Source organism: Euprymna scolopes, chromosome 16 (genome assembly GCF_053919585.1).
Source record: "Euprymna scolopes isolate OS-2025 chromosome 16, ASM5391958v1, whole genome shotgun sequence".
In the NCBI taxonomy this organism is placed as follows: Eukaryota; Metazoa; Mollusca; class Cephalopoda; order Sepiida; family Sepiolidae; genus Euprymna; species Euprymna scolopes.
In genome coordinates, this window is record NC_136497.1 from 58,103,298 (window position 1) to 58,124,090 (window position 20,793).

A 20,793-nucleotide genomic window follows, 5' to 3' on the forward strand; every position below is an offset into this window, starting at 1 on the left:
GTGCATCTGAGAAATTTTGTCACAAGCTGAAAGGCTCGACATATAAAATCAAGAATAGGTTCTTTGATATGACAGGGGCGCCTTCGAAATGAATGTTTCTGTTTAGAGCACAATTGAAGTATGATACTTGACTTTTGCATTTTAGAATTTAATTCAAGCCATTCTATAGAAAAATAATTTTATAAAATTAACAGTGTGTTCTCTACAGTGCAATGTAGAATACAATGTATTTTTACCTAAGTTTCTGTGAGAGGCATTTGAGCTTCCTCCTGGTGCACAACAATATGTCCCCAATTAGATCAGGCAATCAATCGATTTGATTGAAAAATGGGTGATTTCACCAATTTCGATGACAATAAAAATATGGGAGTGTGAAACATTCGTTGATCATCATTCAATACCAGGTAACGTCAGGTCACCCTGCCAGTAAATATATGAGAGAGAGAGATTAACTATACTTTTGATGGTTCTGGGAACAACATTAAAGCCCCTCGAACATCATTAGGCAAATTATAACCCCCCCCACACACACACGCACCCCACTATCCCCAAATCCATTTATTTCTATACTTTTATTTATTTTTTCTACCCTACTTTCCAACCCTGTCACCCATTCAAACTCTGCCTACCTCAACCCAGTCCTGTGTTTGACTTTGAACTACATTATATGGTGAGAGTCCAATTTTAACGTTTCGGGTGACTTTCTATTACTCCCAGGTCCACTCTCATCTAGAGTGGCTGTATCTATTGTGGTTTAAATAGAATCTATCGTTTGCAGTCTCTTACAAAACATATGCCGACAAAACAAAATATTTGAAGATATTAATAAGATGAAGCATTAAAAACTAAATTTGTCATTAAAAGACCCTAAAGAGTGATATGCCATGAAATTATTTTCTGTACCATATTTTCTTTTGTCACTATACATCATAATCATGTTGATACGCTGGTTTCTGTTAGATGATCAGGCATAAACAACATTGAACTTAGTCAGTACTAAATGGGTAACCATTTCAGAATATCTGGTGCTCTGCTCATCCTGCTATTGTTTTCAGTCATCCAGGTTCGAAATTTCGTGCAGATTCCTGAGTTTGAAGAAGCTTACATCGACCGAAACGTTGCGAAAATAACAATCAAGAAGCGAACAGTAATCTGAATACTCCAAGTAATGCGTACACATAGTAAACAAAATAATTTTTTTTTAGTCATGTTAAAGTTTCTGTGAACCACCAGCGGTCCATGTGGACCTCGGTTGGGAATTTTTAGTCTGATAGCACTGTTCATTGGCGCGCGTGCGCGCGCACACACACACACACACACACACACACACACACACACACATACACAGGTTATTTTTGTTTGTTTAAATTTTTCCGTTTCCAATCTCTTTTCGAGTTTGCGAATCGGCTTTATTCTAGGTTTTCCTTTGCGAAACACGAAAAGTTCAGACTGACATCGACCGGCGTCTTTGAATCAATGAATCGGGAATGCCCATTCTAACTAGATTCCCTCCTCGCCTGCTGTAACCAGGCACACACAAACACACTGTGAATCCACCTTGGCATGATGGTGTGTGGCTTCCTCGTTTTAGAGACACATCACATGTTGAACAGCCGGCTTAGTAACAAGAGCCTGGAACATCTTGATTGTGTAGGTGGGACCGTTTACTAGCTTCTTATTCATCTAAAAAAAAAAAACTAAACAAAAAACAAAAACGACCCACTTGATGAGGTAAGGCATTTTTTTTTTTTTTTTTTTTTTTTACTTCTGACAATCTCAGACTCTCTACACTTTTCTCTTTATTTTTCTCCAGTCACTTTCAATTAAAGGTGAACACTTGTTGTCACTTGACTTCTCTAATTTCGTATGAAATATTTCAACAATTTATTGCCGTTAAAAAACAAAAGTTAAGCCAACCTTTGCTTATGAAATGCGTATATATATATATATATATATATATATATATATATATATATATATATATATATATATATATTATTAATTCAGTGCATCTGCATCTTGCCATTGATACTAAAGGATTACTATAACTAGAGTCCAGATTTTTAGGGGGGGGGCAAACTAAGTAGGAAACTGTGCAGCACAATATTTGTTTACATTACATTTAAATTTCTGTACGTTGGTATATTCGGAGAAAAAAGGAGCAGGAAGGAAAATCCAAAACACCTGTCCCTATTTTATGCCTCCTCACTTCCAATGCTTGACATGCTTGACACTTTTCTCTCCTTATTTTTCTCCGCTCAGGCAGTCACTTTCAGTGGAAGATGAACACTTGTTGTCACTTGACTTCTCTTATTACATATGAAATATTTTAACAACTAATCTTAAAAGGCAAACGTTAAACCAACCTTTGCTTATAAAGTAATTTTTTTATTCTGCCCAAACGAGGCCTAATACCACTGAGACTTAAATGACTACTGAAATTAAGGTTAAGATTTATAGGATGGGCATACTAACTTTGCAGCGAGATGTTTGTTCACATTACATTTAAATTTATGCCTGTTGGTACATTCAGTGGTGAGGGAGGAGGAAGGGAATTCTAAAGAACCTGTTCCTATTTACTTCCCCACAAAGGTAGAGTGAGACAAAATGTGTGCTTTTTATGTGTTTTAAAAGAAGAAAAAGGAAAATAGGCATTCTGTATTGGGACAAAAATTAAAATGGTGTCAGTTTAGAAGGATTTTCCCTTCACTGACGAGAACGGAAAAGATGAAGTTTAGCATCAGAACGGATACAACACTGCCAAGGAATTTGGGAATCTCTGTTTATACTTTATCATCTCAATTCAACCATTAAATTGTACAGAATATTTTCACTATATATATATATATATATATATATATATATATATATACACACACACAATCTCAAATTCTATTAAATGTTTCATCCGATGGCACCCAAAAATACTTTCTTAATTCCTTTTTTTTTTTTTTTTTTTTTTTTTTAACCAATATTTTGGATCCATTCTAACTTAACCAGGCAACTCGTTCGAGTGGATATCACTTTGCTAGCTGTACCTACACGACGTTGCCAGGGAATTCCTATTTACTTGCCTTCCCACAAGGGCACAGTTAGACACAAGGTCGATTTTTAATATAATGGAAATAGCTTCCCTCTAAAAAGGGGCACTCTGGATTGGGACAAAAATAAAATTAATCCAAAAGGATCACACCTCCACTGATCAAAGACAGAACAAATAAAGTGTAATATCAGAACGGATACTGCACTTTGATCTAAACAAAATGGTAAAAAGTAATTTCACCTTCATTTTCTTTTCGCTTTTATTTTATTTTATTTTTTTTTATTTTTTATTTTTATTTTTATTTTTTTGAACTGTGCAATTTGTTATTTCGCCAACTTTCTTTTTAAATAGGATTTTGAAAGTTGAATTATTTTGATATAATTCTGCTAAATTATTAATTCAACCAATTTTTTATTTAGATTATTCAGAATATTGTTCTCATCTTGGATGTTATTTTTCACAACGTTTAAGACGATGTCACCTCGACTTCATGTGCGTTTTGTCGAATGTATATTGGCTTTCAAATGGAACCCTTTATTTAATCTGTGAAGATAGATTGTTCTTCTGTCAGCCATGGGATGGTGTCTGAAGTAATTTCAAAACATAATTGAACCAAATTGTTATAAAATTATTGCTAATTTTGTTAAGGTAATATTTTAATCTCTGTTCATAAAATTCCATACCTACTAAATATTTCAATCTGAAGATTTGCTGAGAATTTTTTTTAAACTAGTTTAAATGACTTTCTATTTGATAGTTGAAATACTTCCAAATTACTTACGATTATGAAATCTTTTTTTTTTTTTTTTTTCGATTATTAACAAATAAAATGATTGATTTGTCTATAGAAAAATCAAAATGCATTATGGTGGATTTAATTTTTTAATTAAATTACTTTTTCATGGGATTTTTAAAAATTATGCTATTGTGATTTTGATTTCAGTAAATACTCGATTAATGATATATTAAAAAAATAATAAAGTGTAAGTCACGTGGAGGCGAGAAACATGGACACATGGAAATCGTCCACAATTTTTATTGATGTAGAAATTATGAATTAAAAAGTTGCATTAACTTTAGAATTTAATGTGCAAGAATTAAGGGTTCTTCATTATAATTAGCAAAATCAGACAGTCAAAAAATTGAGTTTTCATTAAAAACCAATGATAACTACTTTTTATATCAATTTCAAGTAAAAGTAATGTTATCTACCTAATTGTCATGTCGCAATTGCTTAAATATTCCGGGAATATTACATAAAACAGGTACCTATTTCCATAATTCAACAAAAAAAAAAAAGAATTTCACCATATTTGCTTGTGATCTAAACACAAGGGAAATAACTCATTTTCACCCAATTTGGCCTTAATTTTTGAAATTTTTCTAAAACTAATTACTTCCCTTTCTATTATGCAGGCTATCTAGTTTATTAAAACTTGCAAATTTCTTTAAAAACTATTTTCTTTAATAATTAATTTTCTACATTATCGTTTTTCATAATTGTTGAATATGTTCATTACTGTGACATGACAGTTAAGTAGATACCATTGATTTCACTTGAAATTCAATATTTTGAATTATCGAATTTTGCTATTATGATGAAAGGGAACCGAATTTAGGAAATAGAAACCGTATTTGTACCACCTTTGCTTGGCGGATCACGTGTGGCATGTGTTATGACACATTGTGTGGTTTGTATTAGTTGCTCTAATTATGGAGGAAAGTGCTCAATATTACATTAAACTACAGCATATTGTGACTAAGGAGCTACTATGATAAAGTTCAGATTTTATATGGAGCAACCTGGGTGGGGAATCGGATAGCAAGATGTTTTTTTACATTATATTTAAAGTTCTACCTGTTGGTATGATCGGAGAAACTATCAAATTAGAAAAACGTGGATGAATGTGGTTTTGCTGTCAGTCAAGTGGGTCGAGGAGGGTATTTTTTGTTGGGGAGCACAAGAGCAATAAATTCGTCAGTGCACTTTTCATACATTTTTTTTTATGGAAAACTCTCCATACAAAGCATAAAGCCATTTGATGTAAGGAGATTTTTTAAAAAAATGCACTTTTGAGGTCAAAAACAATGCCAATGATGATGAATAGATTTTGACCCAGAAAACCGCAATTGTACCCGTCTAGCTGAATCCACTGTCAAAAATTTTCCCCACTCTTTATCTGTGCCTAAATCAAAACGTACATTCCATTTCTTAGAACTGCACGCCTGTGGAACTCTGTTCCGTCTGCCTGCTTCCCACCTGACTACAACCTGGATGTCTTCAAGTCCAACGTAAACAAATTCCTAATGAACCGCCACCTGAAGTAAACACTTCAATAAATCTCCACACTAACGTACTGTACTTGCAATAACCCCTTATCCCTGAGTTGCTTCCAGGCCTTGATAAGTAGTGAGCACCGTGTAAAAAAAAAAAAAAAAAAACATCGCTCATGGAATGTGAGGATTGAAGAATAAAACAAATGGATTAAGACGATTACAGAAATGTAACACTGGTGATGAATGGGGGGGGGCTGGATCTTTGCAGATTGTGTGGTACGTTCATAAAATGTCAAACTATTTTAAGTTTTTTTAAGATAGACTCTGATGACTAGATATATTCTGAAACTACATTAAGCAAATTACATAAATGAGTATACAATATTGTACAATAATATTATGGGGTGTGAGTCGATGCCGGGCATCCAGCATGGCAGCAATATATAACAAATGAATGATACTACCGTGGAATTTCCACAGGTCATGTTAACATTGTATAACTGTTTCCATGAAATCCAATAATAGGACGTTTTGTATTTGTGTTCAACTTCTACAAGAAATTTGACTATTTTCATCCATTATTGTTTGAATGATGTCTTGTATCCCAACATTGATGACTAGACTGCTGCAGTTTTTACAGCATTGCAACATTTGCACACGTGTCGTGGCAGACGAGAGTAACTCTAAATTTAATAAAACCAACTTCGCTCTCTTCTAAGCCAAAACATATCGATGCTATTCTCATTGATTTTATTGTTTTTTTTCTTTATATATATATATATATATATATATATATATATATATATAGGCAGCATTTTTTCATTTAAACAGATATTGTTTTTTTTTTTTGTTGTTGTTTTTTTACATAGAAGTCACCACTTATCAAGGCTCGGAAGCCACTCGGGGATAAGGGTTAAAAGACAACAAAGCTTTTGTTCTGTAATATTTTTTTTATTTTTTCAATTTTTCGTATTATCGTCTTCGTATATACGTCGAATGTATGGATGTATGGTCCAAGCATTTTATTTTTCTTCCTCGGAGTGTCCGCGGTTTTTAACTTTTAACTTTTCAAAGATGTGTAAATGAGTACACGAAAAATTGAAAGAAAAAAAAGAAGGGTATTGCAAAACAGAAGCTTTCTGTTGTATTTAACAATGTCTGTTTATATATATATATATATATATATATATATTTTTTTTTTTTTTTTTTTTTCTTTTTTTTATAAATTGTGATCCAACTCTGATTTTTTATGACTAGAGCTTATAGTATTATTTGGATTACTGTTTTCATCTTGAGTGTTATTTTCACAACGTTTCGAATGATATAACCTCTGACCTTCTTCAGGAGTATCTTGCCGAATTCAGAAATCTTTCTGTTGACTTATCTCCCTCTAATGGCAGGATGATGTGGCACAAGGGTCGGAAAGTTGGAATGAAGAGCTAGCACCTTAGAGGTAGAGCACTGTGACCTGCAAAATATGTCTAGACAGTTCGTCAGCAGTCACCGGTAGGGGCACATCAGGCGATTAACAATAAACCCTTTTTCAAAGGGAGAAAGCAAAGCCTGGAACAGCGGATCTTCTAAAACTACACAGGACCAGCAGCATACTGCTGTCAATATGGTAAAAAGCCATTTCAATAATGACCTTTATTTTTTTAACTTTGGGATCAAGAGTAAACTTTAGCTGTAGAACTTTGGAATCTGTGCAGAACTTACATTGGCTGAAACATTGTGAAAATCACATTCAAGATGAGAACAGTAGTCCAAATAATCCAAATGATATGAATAATCAATCCTCATCTCCAAAATTCAGAAACATAAAACTTGTAAATTTTGTAAATATCAACATTTTAAAATTTGTTCTATCATTCGGATTATTGTGGATACTTATTGAATGTTCCTATTTACCTGCCTCCCCACGAGGACAGTTAGACACAAGGTTGGTTTTTAATGTGGGGAATATTTAGCTTTCTAACCCCCCCCCTCTCCAAAAAAAAGGCAGGATTCTGAATTGAAATTAAAAAATTAAAATTTCTCAGTCTAGAAGGATCTCTCCTTCGCTGAGAAAAAAGATGAAGTGTAGTATTAGAACAGATATTACACTTAGCTCCTAGCCAAAAAGCCAAGGAATATTATCGCAATGTTTTGATCAATTTAACCTTTAACCTTATTCAGGTGGGTCTTGTCAAACTTGGGAATTTGTTTGGAATTACAAATTGAACATTTTATTTAATCCACAGCAGTAGATTGTTCTCGTTTCATCAGTCATAACCAGGTAGAAGTTTTGAGTAATTGTTAATTATATTTTTGGTATTGCCTGTTATTGAACGTTCAACCTCCAGACGACTCTCACTAAAAATTCATTATTGCATATCCGTTATGCCACATGTCCATGTTTGAGAATATGCACCCGAATAATGAGAATAGTAGTCAGAATAATCCAAATAATATAAATTAGCAAACCTTATCTAAAAAATTCTTAAATATAATCGCCACATTTGAATTCTTGTGTTTTGTATACTGCAATGATTTGATTAAAAGTATTGAATTATTATTCGTGGTAGTAGTAGTTACTAACAGTTCTCATATAGACCATCACCAGAGATTACTCACAACAACCAGTGGTGTTCTCTACAGTCAGGGTGACACCAAGTTTCCCCAGATTTCCAGTATTCTCCACCTCTTTCAATAACATTTGCGAAAGACTTTGTGTTATCGCAACAGCTGCTTGCCATTAACTTTTCGCTGGCAGCCACCATTGGTCTTCACTAGAATTTGGGTGGCAGGTAAGCCTCTTCAAGGTCCTAGTCCTCTTTGCACATCCATTGGAGGTCTGGTTTGTGCTTTCTCTCCTCTATCTTTCTATTCTCCTTGACCGTTCATAACTGTGGTGTGGCACAATTCTATGTTGCCACTACGATTTTTTTTTTTTACTAGGAGCTCACGCAGAAGTCATTACCATTGATTGCTCACTGGCACCGACAGGGGATTTCCCTGGAGTCTGAGTGACAGAAGTTCTTTCTAGATCTCCAGTTCTCTGTTAATTTTGATAGACATTACAAATCAATTTGTGTTTTTCTGGTAATTGCTTATCGATTTATCATTGATAGTACGCATTGGCTTTCTCTGGAATTTTTAGTGGAAATATCTAAAACAGATTTTATCATTTTCATCCTCCCGACTCCAAGAAAAAATTATGGCATCAATATTAGTTGGGAATTCATAAAATAGTCGTAAAGTGTCAAAAAAGATGGAAAGAGAAGGAAGAGAAAATGTGTATACATCCTGAAAATTCCAGAAAAAGCTAACAGCTGTTATCGGAGAAGCAAGTAAGGAGCTGAATTTTAGACAGCAGAGAGCAAATTGGTGTTGAAAATTTGTCAGTATTTATTATGGTGATGCTTGAAAAGTTCTTTCTGAAGTTTGGATCATCATTATCAGCTCATTACGGCTACAGAAAATTTACATACAACTTTTTTTTTTCTTTTCTTTTCTTTTTTTCTTACATCCAGAAGTTGCCATTTGCAATTCATTCAAATCTGAGTTTCGCTGAGTTGATTGATAACTGCAAATTATAAATTCAAACAACTTACTCATATCCGTGGACTTTGGTTGTCCAGAAGAGATGCTTTATGCTGTGATTCAGTAGTTGCCTGTGAAACAATGGGCGGTCTACTTGACAAGTTGAAAACTTGGTGGAATGCTATAGATAATAAAAGTGTGAAAATGAATGTTAGCAAAATCAAAGAGTTTATTTATTTTTCTAAATTGAATAAATTTGTTCAAGATGTTTATTAGCGGGTTTAGTGATATTTTGGAGCTGATAGTGTTATTATGGTATTTGAACAGCAGTTTCTTCTGAAGTTTGGACTGCCATTGTAACCGCATTAAGGCTACAGTAGATTTACATGCATTTATTTATTTTTTACTAACATTTAAAGATCTAATTTTAATAACAAAACTGCAGACTTAATCAAAAAAAAAAAAAGAAAAGGAAAACAATTCATATGACATTTAAAAGAAAAAAAATTCAATCGAAATAACAAAGTTGTCTTAAATAAACAGAGATCTTACTAATGTTGCTTTTTCCTGGCATTTAGACTTGCAGCATTTTGTGATCATTCTAGAAGGGTCGTTCCAAAAGTAAAACCTATTTTTTTTTTTAACTCAAAAAGTTGAATTACAAGGACGGGAGTGGTACCATTAAAGCGAGCGACCTTTTGTGCTTCAGAATTTATTTTTCTATATAATAAGCACTTTTCAATGACGCATCTCTGCTTCTGATGTACATCCCTGACGGGGGTTTGCTTTCTTAGAGTCTCACACCGTCAATATCAGCAAGAGAGATGAAACATTCAGGTTATGAATGCATAACTTTAGTCATCAAAACAAAAACAATTTGCAATCTCCTCTGATCCATTCGGAAATAAAAAAAAAATAGGAGACATTACTTCATAATTAAATTACAGCAAGAGGTGTAAGAAGTGTAAGACTATGAAGATGAATGAGAACTCAAATGTGGAAGGAGTTTATATGGATACTGAAGCAACTGATGTTTTTTTTTTTACATGGGGTTCACCACTTATCAAGGCCCGAAGGCCACTCAGGGATAAAGGTTATTGCGTGTACAGTAATCAATGAGATAGTATTGTAGTAATCATTAGTATTAGGGGTTTTGATATTGTCTTAAGGGGGCGGTTTGTCAGGAGTTTGTTTATGTTGGATTTGAAGACGTCCAAGTTGTAGTCAGGTGGGAAACAGGCAAGCGGCAAAGAGTTCCACTGGCGTGCAGTTCTAAGAAAGAAGGTTTGCTCATGGAATCTACATTTGGATTTAGGCACAGATAAAGAGTGGGGAAAATTATTGACAGTAGTTTCAGCCAGACGGGTGTTTCTCGTGAAAGATTATCGAGGGGGGACGAGGGATTGGAGCTCAGACGGGCACCTGCCATGGAAATAACGATAAAACAAAAACAGGCTCGCAACGTCTCTTCTGTGGGAGAGAGGTTGTAGGGAAGAGAAAAGGGCATCCCCCACTAAACCACAAAGGCTACTTTGTACTCTGTCAAGGCAAGATAGGCTGTTTTTAGCAGCTCCTGCCCAGATGTGGCAGCAGTACTCCATCCTTGTACAGATAGAGAATTGCATTAGCAGTGAGATATCTTCTGGAGTGGTAGAAGGATCCCACCATTTTCCCAGCGTCTCTGGCAACAGATTTGATGTACATGTTCCATTTCAGATCAGGAGTAAAGGTCAAACCCAGAAGCTTGTCAAAACATGGAGCCTCCCCAGGACGAGAGCCATCCATTTCAATTGATGCCAGATGGGGATCAGAGCGTTGATGATGTAAAGATAGAAGCTTGGTTTTGGATGCATTAAAAGTGACCAGCCACCTCTTTCCCCATTGTACTACACGCTCAAGATAGAGGAGACAGAATTAGAGAGAACTTTGTTATTTATGGCCTTTGATGTGTTGCCATAGATGGCCGTGTCATCAGCATAGATGTCAACGAATGATTTAAGTATATTGCTCTCGAAAGGAAACCTTTGTCAAGTGATTCACTAATCCTCTGTGATATAACCATTAGCACATCTGCTGTAGATCTTGCAGAGCGGAAACCATATTGTGTGTCACTAAGAAAGTTGTTTCTGTTGAGGTGGATGATTATTTCTTTATTTAATATGGATTCCAACAACTTACTCATGACACACAGGAGACTTATTGGTCTGTACTGAGAGGCAGATGACTTTTCACCTAAATTCTTAAATACAGCCCATACTGATGAGGTTTTCCAGGGTGTTGGAAAGCACTTCTCCTTAAGGCAATGCTTAAACAGTTTTGTAAGTATGGGGGCAACTTCTGGTTGGAGCTTTTTCAGCACTATAACTGGAATGCCATCAGGGCCAGTTGCTTTACTGGAATCAAGGTTCTTGATTAGTTTGGCGACCTCACACACAGATATTTGTATGTTGCATAGCATGTTGTCTGGTATAGGAGGAAATACAGGAAGTTGATGGTCATTGTCGCATAGGGTAGAATTAGCTGCAAAGTTCTTGGCAAATAGTCTGGCCTTGTCTGATACTGACGAGATGACCTCAGGTCCATTGATGATAGTTGGGATTGAACACACGCTTCTGTTCAAGATCCTGTTTGCTATTTGCCAGAACTGGTGGGAACCAAGCCGCTGCTCAGCTACTTTGGATTTAACAGACTGAGCATATAGCTCTCTTGCATGTTTTATTACTCTTTTACAGTGGTTGCTGGCAGTCTTGAAAGCAGCTTTAGTCTCAATATATCTATTAGGTTGGTAGCTATGGAAAAAGTGATTTCTGTGTGCGATGGTAGCAGCACATTCAGGGGAGAACCATGGCTGGCTGTTAGGTTTTTGTTGGAATTTTTTTGGATGGTATGAATCGGTCTATGCCTACAATTAACCATTCGGTCAGGTCTGATACTATAGAGGACAAATCCTTTTTAAACATGGAATGCAGAGGTAGGTCAGATATAAATGTACGGAAGCTATCCCAGTCAGCCATAGAGTATCGACATACAGTATGGTGGAGAGGTACGTCTGAAGACTTATTACATTTCATTTTTATCTTAACTGCTACAACAGAGTGGTCAGAGGATCCCAGAGGAGATAGAACATAACATGAACACAGCTCAGGGGAAGTTGTGAGGAAAAGGTCTAGAAGGCTTGCATATTGACCGGGTGTATCGGGCACACGGATGGGTTCGTGAACAATCTGAGTGAGGTCATAGGCAATGGCAAAATCATGACAAAACCTCCCCTCGTCATCGGTTTTATGTGAGTGGGTCAGCCATTCCACATTATGGACATTGAAATTACTGCAAATGTGAATGTTAGCCGAAGGATGAGCAGATAGGATGTGGTCAATTATCTCAGATATGCTCTTAAAGATAGTAACCCCACTGCTGTGGGGGGCGATAGAGGGTAAATATAAATGCAGTGGTGTAAGCTAGTGCTACCTGGAAGCACATATAAGGTAAATTAGGGTCTTCTCTGGAGATATCCCTACCACATGGAAAGCCATCTTTGATGTAGGCACATATTCCATGCCCATGACGATCTTGGGGGTCAGATTTAGATGTTAGGTTGGAGTATCCTTTAATTGTGAATTCGTCTAGAGAAATGGTTGGCTCTATGCCAGTTTCACTTAGAAAGAATATGCCCGGTTTTGTTTCCTGTAATTGTGTTTCAACATCTGGAAGGTTGGAACGTAGACCCCTGATGTTGGAGAAGGAGACCTGGTAGTAGGGGTCTACGTTGGTGGATGGGGTTCTAAGTTTATTTGTGTTTCTTTTTTGGAGATTTGTCATCATTGAGGTTTTGGGGTTTGTGGAGCAGGTCGGTAGACTTGGTTGAAGCAGGACAGAGAGGGAAAATAAGAGAGAAAAAGACAAGAATTTTTTTTTTTTTTGTGGCACATAAGGTAAAGCCGTAACAATTACCCGCTAGTATGACATCGAGAGGCCATACCAGAAACTACTGTATGATCCAGAATCCATTCACCAAATGGCAATACAGCAGCCCCAGTACTTTGCACCTGCTGATAGGACAGCCTCCTTAGTGGTTAATCCAAGATGAAACGTTTACCTCCAGTACCCTTACTAATGACATGACCACAAGGATAGACATAGAAACAGAAATTTTCCGACATCTCAGGCTACTCTTTACAAAGTACTACTGACCTATAAAGCAGCATTTTCTTCACTCTTTGTCAGAAAAATCACCCCGAAAAAAATACCTGGCATTGCTTGGGATTTGATGAGATAAATGTGTTGCATATTACCTGTCCTTGCATATACATGCTGTAAATTACCTACCCTAGGTAAGATACAATTATTTCATATGTGTAATACCTGTCTTATGTAGGTAAAATATTCTTTTGCTCAAAATAGCAAATGATACATAACCATACAAAATTACTCTCTCATAAGAAAAATAAATATATTACCAAACCAAATTCAATTTTTTCATTGTTTATACGGTCCCGAGCAATGCCGGGAAGCCCTGCTAGTATATATATAAAAGCGAAAATGTATGTATGTGTGTATGTTTGTGTGTCTGCTGAAAACTTTCGAGAGAAACAACAAAAATTCACAAACTCGGTATCATATTAAAGCCCCATCCTTCGCTCGAAAGATATTGAAAAATTAGCCAAAAACGTTAATTTTTTCACCCCGAAATCGACAATTTTCGACAGGGGGTGGTCAACAAAAACCGTCCTCTAGTGACGACGACCGGTTCTATGCATACGTCAGATGACGTCATGACCTGATTTAGTTTAAATAGTTGAAGAACTGACTAAATTTCATGTTTCAGTCGTGTTAGCTCAGTTGGTTAGTGCGTTGGGTCGTTATCTAAACGTTTTGGGTTCGAATCGTGGTGTGAGATGTCTTTTTTTTTTTTTTTTTTCGATTTTTTAAATTTAAATATTGAAGCAGTGTTATTTAAGCGATTTTTCACGTAACGTTCGTTTTTCTGTTTTTTTTTTTTTTTTACTTCGCTTATTCTTAGGTTTTCATTAACACCCCCACCCCCCGATCACACACCCAAAAACACCCGGGTACCCACCGATTTATTTATTTAAACCATTTTTCACGTTTTTTTTTTTTGTTTTGTTTTAACGTTCGTTTTTCTGTTTTCTTTTTTGTTTTTTCGATTTTTATATTTAACATTGTTCATTTGCCTTACGTTAGTTTTTTTTGTTTTTTTGTTTTTTTCGATGTTTTGATTACCCCCCCGCTTTATTTTTCAGATAAGTTTTAACGTTCGTTTTTCTGTTTTCTTTTTTTTACTTCGCTTATAACAAACAAACCTGGTCATTGACCTCATTAAAAACGTTAACTGCTGAATAGCTATTACTTATGTCGTCGTCGTCGTCGTAACGCTCGCACAAAATGTTAACTCTACGACTTCCGTGCGGGCACCTGTCAATTTTGTTCTTACTTAAATAAATTCAAACATCTTTCAGCAACTAATTCTGGCTGGCCGGACGATTCATGTTTTTTTCACATTTAATTTTCCAACTTCGCCTCAGGGCTTCGGGTTCGATCCTACCAACTTACCAAAACTTTTTAACCCCCCCCCCGGTTTCTTTTTTATTTAAGAGCACACACACCTCGAAACACCCGGGCAATGCTGGGTACCCCCGCTAGTTTATAATATAAATCTCACCTGTCTGTTTAAATGTATATATGTATGTCTGCCTAAAACTTTCAACAGAGCCGACAGATTTTCACGAGATCGGTATCATTTTGAAGCGCGGCCCTTCGGTCGACAAATATCGAAAAAATTGGCTAAAAACATTCATCCCTTTACTTTCAACTGGCCACTTTTCTACAGGGAGGGGTCGCTTTTTTCGCTAATATTTTCGAAAGTCATCGCCTCTCTTCGATTGTCTAGCCTTAATTTAAACCTACGTCACTTCCGGTTTGGCGATGGGCGCAACAGCAAACGTCATGTTTTTTTGTTTTCGTTTTTTTCACGTTCTTTGCTACTGTGCGGTACGGGTTTGAGCCTGCCTGCCTACTACCACTTGTTTTTTTTGTTTTTTTTTTTGCTCAACACACCTTCAAACACCTGGGCAACGACGCGCACCCAGGCTAGTTTTAAGTAAAAAAGAGTCCCTGACACCCTCCTCACACTCACACACATCATCGCTTGGGTGAATTGATATGTTAGATATGTTAAATCCAAGCTAAAATGCCAAAGAACTTTTTTTTGAGTCTTCATTAATGAATCTTTTCAATTCTTTTTCCTTGAGTTTCTTTTTAACAGTTTAACAAAAAGAAGAATAAGTAATATATTGGGTTTTCAATTCTTTTCTGTCTGCCCCCCCCCCTCTGACCTTCTTGCTACGTCGCTAGTGTCCCTCCCACATCTACAAGATGACAAACTTCTTGCTATCTGTAATATTACAAATACACTCTACATATTATGTTTGAAGATAAGATAACTTGCAAAATCTAACAGATACACACACACACACACACACACACACACACACCCTTGGCATCGGTTGTTTTATCTGGTTGCCATGTGATGCTTCATGTCTGGATCACATCAACATTCGCGCGGTTTTTTACCACAACAAAAAAACAAATTTTTCTTTCTTCTTTCATGTGCCTAGCCGAATTTCCTTGAACAGAGCTTCTTTGCAAGGGCTTCTCACATATGGAACACATTGCCGCGAGATTACTTCCCTACTGATTATAACTTGGTTGTCTTCGAATCCAATATTGTAAAATTCTTGTCGTAGACCACCTCAAAAATAAACAAAACCACGTGTCATTTAACGGCTGACACACATTGCATTAAAACCTCCTCTTATTAAAAAAGGGCGGGATTGGACTTAGTAATTCTGTTCGTCTGTTTGTTTGTTTGTTCACACTTTTCTCTTAATAACCACACCTTGGATTTTTTTATTTTTTTCTTTTTTCTTTTTTTTTTTTTTTCTCTTTTTCTTTCTTTTTCTTTTTTTTCTATTTCTTTATTATTTTTCTTTTTCTTTTTTTTTTTTTGTAATTTTACACAAACATTAGTCACAGTGAAAGTAAATTTTTGCCAGAACGGATTTTCCAGGATAACTCTGGTTGCCCCTCTAGGGAGCATTATAGGGGCAAAAATGCCACAAAATCGTTCGTCTGTTCGCACTTTTCTCAATAACTACACCTTTTGATTTTTTTTTTTTAATTTTGCACAAACATTAGTCATGGTCAAAGTAAATTCTTCACTCGTGGAGGATAGCCCTACATGTTCGGCTTTTCTTTTCTTTTTTTTCTCATAGCTGTACAATGGACACCTTTTGATTTTGAAATCTATTTGTTAAATTAAGTAGAAGCTTTGAGAATAGCATATCTTTGGTTCTTCTATTGTAAGACGTTCATAGCAAGAACTCGTCTTTTTGGCACAATGAAAAAAGAATTTCTTTTTCCTTTCATGTGTCTAACTTCAGGCAGAATTTCCATGAACAGTTTTTGCCGCAACTTCTCACCTGCGAAATACATTACATGAGACTGCTTACTTGATCATTTTAAAATCTAATATAAACAAGTTTCTTTAATGGACAGTCTCATAATTAATCTGACGCAGTTCATGGAACTGATCAATATTAGTACTCTCATAGTGTTCGTCATCATTTGGCTGGCATTAATTCAAGTCTTGTTAATCCTTGGCCGTTGATGAACAGTGATTTCTAAAGTAAATAAATAAAACATATAATCAGTAGCTTTCAGAAATGTAACTGTGTAGCCTAATGATAAAATAAAATTTTTGATGGGGTCTGTTTTTAATGTTATTTGTCATGCAATTTGCCATTAATGTTTAGATTTTCTAATAAAAAAAATAAACTTTTATTTTATGTACCCCTTTTCTTTTTTTGTTTTCCTCACCGCCCAAGTTTATCTCCTTGTTGCAAAAAAAAAAAAAAAAAATTCTCAGCACGACGAGAAGGGCAGAAACTGGGATGCAATAAAAAAATCTTTAATATCCTATAAAATGTGTTGTATGTCATACGTTGAGAGAATATGTTATTTTAAGGGATATGTTCATATTAATTGTCAATAACGTTTTTGCTTTTTCAATATATTGTAATTAAATTTGAGATACGTACTATCTATTATAAAAAATAAGCTTTATATACATATTTTTTGAAAACCTGTTTCAACATTTATTTTTCAAGTTTTTTTTTTTTTTTTTTTTGCTGAGTATTAACTTTAAGAAAAATGGTGAACAAGATTGTAATCAGATTTCAAATACGTTACTTTTTCTATATAAAGCTATACTTACCTGGCTGGGCTTTTTACCTCATCACCAAAGTCAATAGCGATTGGACCATTTCCGTAATGATCTATTCCCTGTTAATTGGATCCTGTGCAATTCTAGGAAGTCCCCCCCCCTCCCAGGCTTTGCCTTCCCTCTCTGAGAAGGGGTTAATTTATTGCTAATTGCCTGAGGCGCCTCTACTGGGGAATATCGACGAGGCTATCTAGGCACTGGTCGGAGTGCCCCTTCTCAGAGATGTTGACTTTTCAATTCCACTTTCTCACCCTGGTGCCACATTTCTCGCGGTGGGAGCAAAATGTCTTTAATATGGAACAATCGCATTGGCACGTCAGTTCTTGTGAGATCATCGAAGGTAAACACTGTTGCCCCTGGTCAGTACCAATTAGGCAACTATTTAGGAATACCATCTGCTGTATGTAGGAGGACGTTTACACCTCCCTGCAAGAACCGCAAGAGCCTAACATCGTCATCTCCCCTGCTTGGAATATACAAGCGACTGGGAACCGCTTTTAAATGTCATATTTCCATAATACTTTCTCCTTTTGAAACAAGCTAGTTGAACCCACCTAGGGTGAGTGCCACTTCTGCTTTCTCTCTATATATAAAATTCATAAATTACAATATTTATACAATCTGCAGATCAATTTCTATTAAATATTTCTTCTTATAGTTACCAAAAAATGGTCTGTTAATTATTATTCTTGAATTCATGTCGTTCTATCTTAAAATGTTCCATACTTTTTTATTTTTATTTATTCTACTCTTGTTTACCGCTGGGTTTTAGATTTGAGTTTTCCTTTTCTGCTTCTCTTCAGAGGGTTATGTAAGGTTGGTTGGTTGTTTTTGTTTTACGGCATATCAACCCTCTTCAGGTTATTTAATGCCGAGTTATGTAAGGAGATACTAGAGATTGTTGTTCACATTACATTTAAACTTTTATATGTCAATATAGTCAGGGGAATGGGGCGGGGATTCCAAAGTTTAGCAGTCTGAAGGAAGAAATTATTAGGGTAGAAAGTCTTCCAGTATCTAGGGACCTTTATAATTAAAGGGGTGAGATTTTGCTGCTTTTCAGGTTAGTCAGGTGTATTTAGGTTAAGGGGGAACAAATGCTAGGAGTTCGTCAGAACACGTTCCATTAAAATAAGGCACAGTGATGCAACATTGCTGAGATGAGAGAGGAGTTAGTTTGATAGTGAGAGTCCTATTATGTTTGAGACTCTTTTTGGGACCCTGTGTGAGAGAGAGAGGCTAATGGTAGATGGGACAATTAATCAGGAATGGGAAAAATCGGAATTTTAAGGAATATCGTATTTCAAATCTGAGGTTTTCTTTTAATTTATTGCTAGCAGGGCTACCCAGCATTACCTAGAACAAACCTATTCCCCTGGTTTCCTCTTCCCTCCCTCCATCTTCTCTTTTTCACTTCTCAGCCGATTCCTCTCTTTGGACATGCACACACATGCACACAAACTAGTTTTTCGTTTTTATAGATTCCTCCAGGAATAAGTTGGCATAAGGGAATTAACTTGGATTAAAAATTAATTCACTAACTTGCTGGAAAACTGCTCCTCCCCACTGACTTCCCTGATGAAATCTGGGACAGTTTAGGGTTAAAGAATGTTTTTTTTTCTACATTTTGGATATTATCCATTCTGGACAATGTCAGTCTAGAAAATACCAACTTTGTGGATATTTTTTTTTTGTCTTTTCGCTGGACATACAAACATGCACACATTTATCCTTTATATTATAGATTAACTATTATGATTAACCGTACAGAAAGCATTCCCTTATATTTCTCTTGAGTTAATTGTGATTCAGGTAGAAGCACAACATCCATGCTTCTCACCCAGATATTGCACCTGTACAGTACGTCAGTGGGAGATTGTCTTTTAGTATGACATTATGTCAGTAGACAGCCTTAAATGCAGCTCAAATTTTTTCCATCTGCAATTGTTTTGAAGCTTCTGTAACTTTGTTTGAGGATGCCATTTCTGGACTGTGTGTAAACACATTGGAACTTCAAATGCTCAACCTCAACTAATTCCTTAAATTGTCTCGAAGTGAATGTAGTGTCATTATTGGTCAATATTTTAGTTGAAACCATCATTTAAAAAAAAAAGCTGTCTCCAGCTGACAAATGATGCTACTCAAGTTTTGCCAATAAAATGATTGCTATATTACAAAACGGGGAGTTGGGTGGAGCAGACCGTAATCGATAAATGCCAGAAAATGACACTTGTAACAGGTCATCTCTAAACGACTCCAGATGTTTTTTGTGCTCAGATTTCTATTTTTTTTATTATTATTTAATTATTATTGAATTAGTGCTGGAATAATCGATTGACAAGTTTTGTATGCTTTGACATCTCATTTGATAAGTCTTTTAGACACCATTGGGTTGATAACTCCATCAAAGCACAGTGTCCTTTCAACGCCCGGGTGGCCACTCTGTTTGTAAATGTTATCCAACAGACTTTGTTTGATTGGCTTGTTGCAGTGATATAACTAATTTCTGGGATTTACCAAACATCGATGTCTATCCACAAATAATTGACTGAAATAGTTTGGAAATAGTTTACACTTGACTTTTAAGAGACCATTAAAACTCAATTTCTCCATTTTAGTATGAAAATAGTAATCAGCTAATTGTCTCTGTCAATAAAATAATGTAGTACCAAAATCACTGGACGTTTTCTCTCCTTTCTGTTTCTTTCTTCATTTACTTTTCCATGTCTGCAGATTTCAAGTATTAAATTTTTTTTTTAAGCGGCATTCAACCTAGACGAGTTGAGCTAGCTTTCTCCAAAGGAGGAAGTTTCATGGGAATATTAAGTTCACAAACAGTCCCCAGATGCTTGTATATATTGGTCTGGGGAGATGACTGTAGGTTTCCGGGAGATATCCATATTCTTTTACACAAAGAAACACTGGTATTCCCAAATGGTTACCCATCTGGTACTGACCAGGGTCAACATTGCTTAATGCCAGTGATTTAACGATAACTGGTGAGTTGATGAGGCATTAAATAATCTCATTCTTTTTAACCAATCAGAATGCAGGTTATTCATGGATTCAACTTTTTCTTATTGAAGTTGATTTGAGTTATTGAAGTCCAATAACCAACCATTCTGTTTTCCACAGGTTGTGGGTTCGATCTTCACTAGTAACCTATGATTTTGATTTTGATTTAATTTTCAATGACACATCAGGCAAAGATGGATCCTTGTATAGCAGAGATGAGGTGAATCAGAGCCACCAACTGCTTGATCTGGGTTCTGGATCGTCACATCCCGCCACAGAAGCTTAATATATTGATATTATTCTAGACGTATCTAAACTGTGTTTCCCAAGAGTCTTTTAGTTTGACTTTTGTTCTACTTATTGTCTCCTCCTGACCAATCACCACGTATTGTCCTTCATTTTAATTAGTTTATTGGCAGAAAGTGTTTACATTTTTGTCTCTATTATTATACTAGCCTGAGTGCTCGGCGTTTTCCGGGTGTTTGGAGGTGTATGTTGAGCAAAAAAAAAAAAAAAAAGTGGTAGTAGACAGGCAGGTTCGAACCCATACCACAAAGGAGGAAAAAAATGTAAAAAAAAAACAAAAAAACGTAAAGTCTTTGCTGTCGTGTTCATCGCCAAACCAGAAACAATG

General features: G+C 35.8%; 1 protein-coding gene across 10 annotated transcripts in view; it reads left to right on the forward strand.

The window, feature by feature from the left end:
* Positions 1-20,793, forward strand: part of LOC145295987 (uncharacterized) — a 404,367-nt gene that overhangs the window by 265,524 nt on the left and 118,050 nt on the right. The window contains exon 1 of one of the 10 annotated variants that reach the window (XM_080141942.1): positions 1,500-1,731. The exons of the other annotated variants lie outside the window; for them this stretch is intronic. The gene's annotated coding sequence lies outside the window, so the exon portion shown is untranslated. Of the gene's footprint in view, positions 1-1,499; positions 1,732-20,793 lie in introns of those variants that run through there. 10 annotated transcript variants of the gene reach the window in all.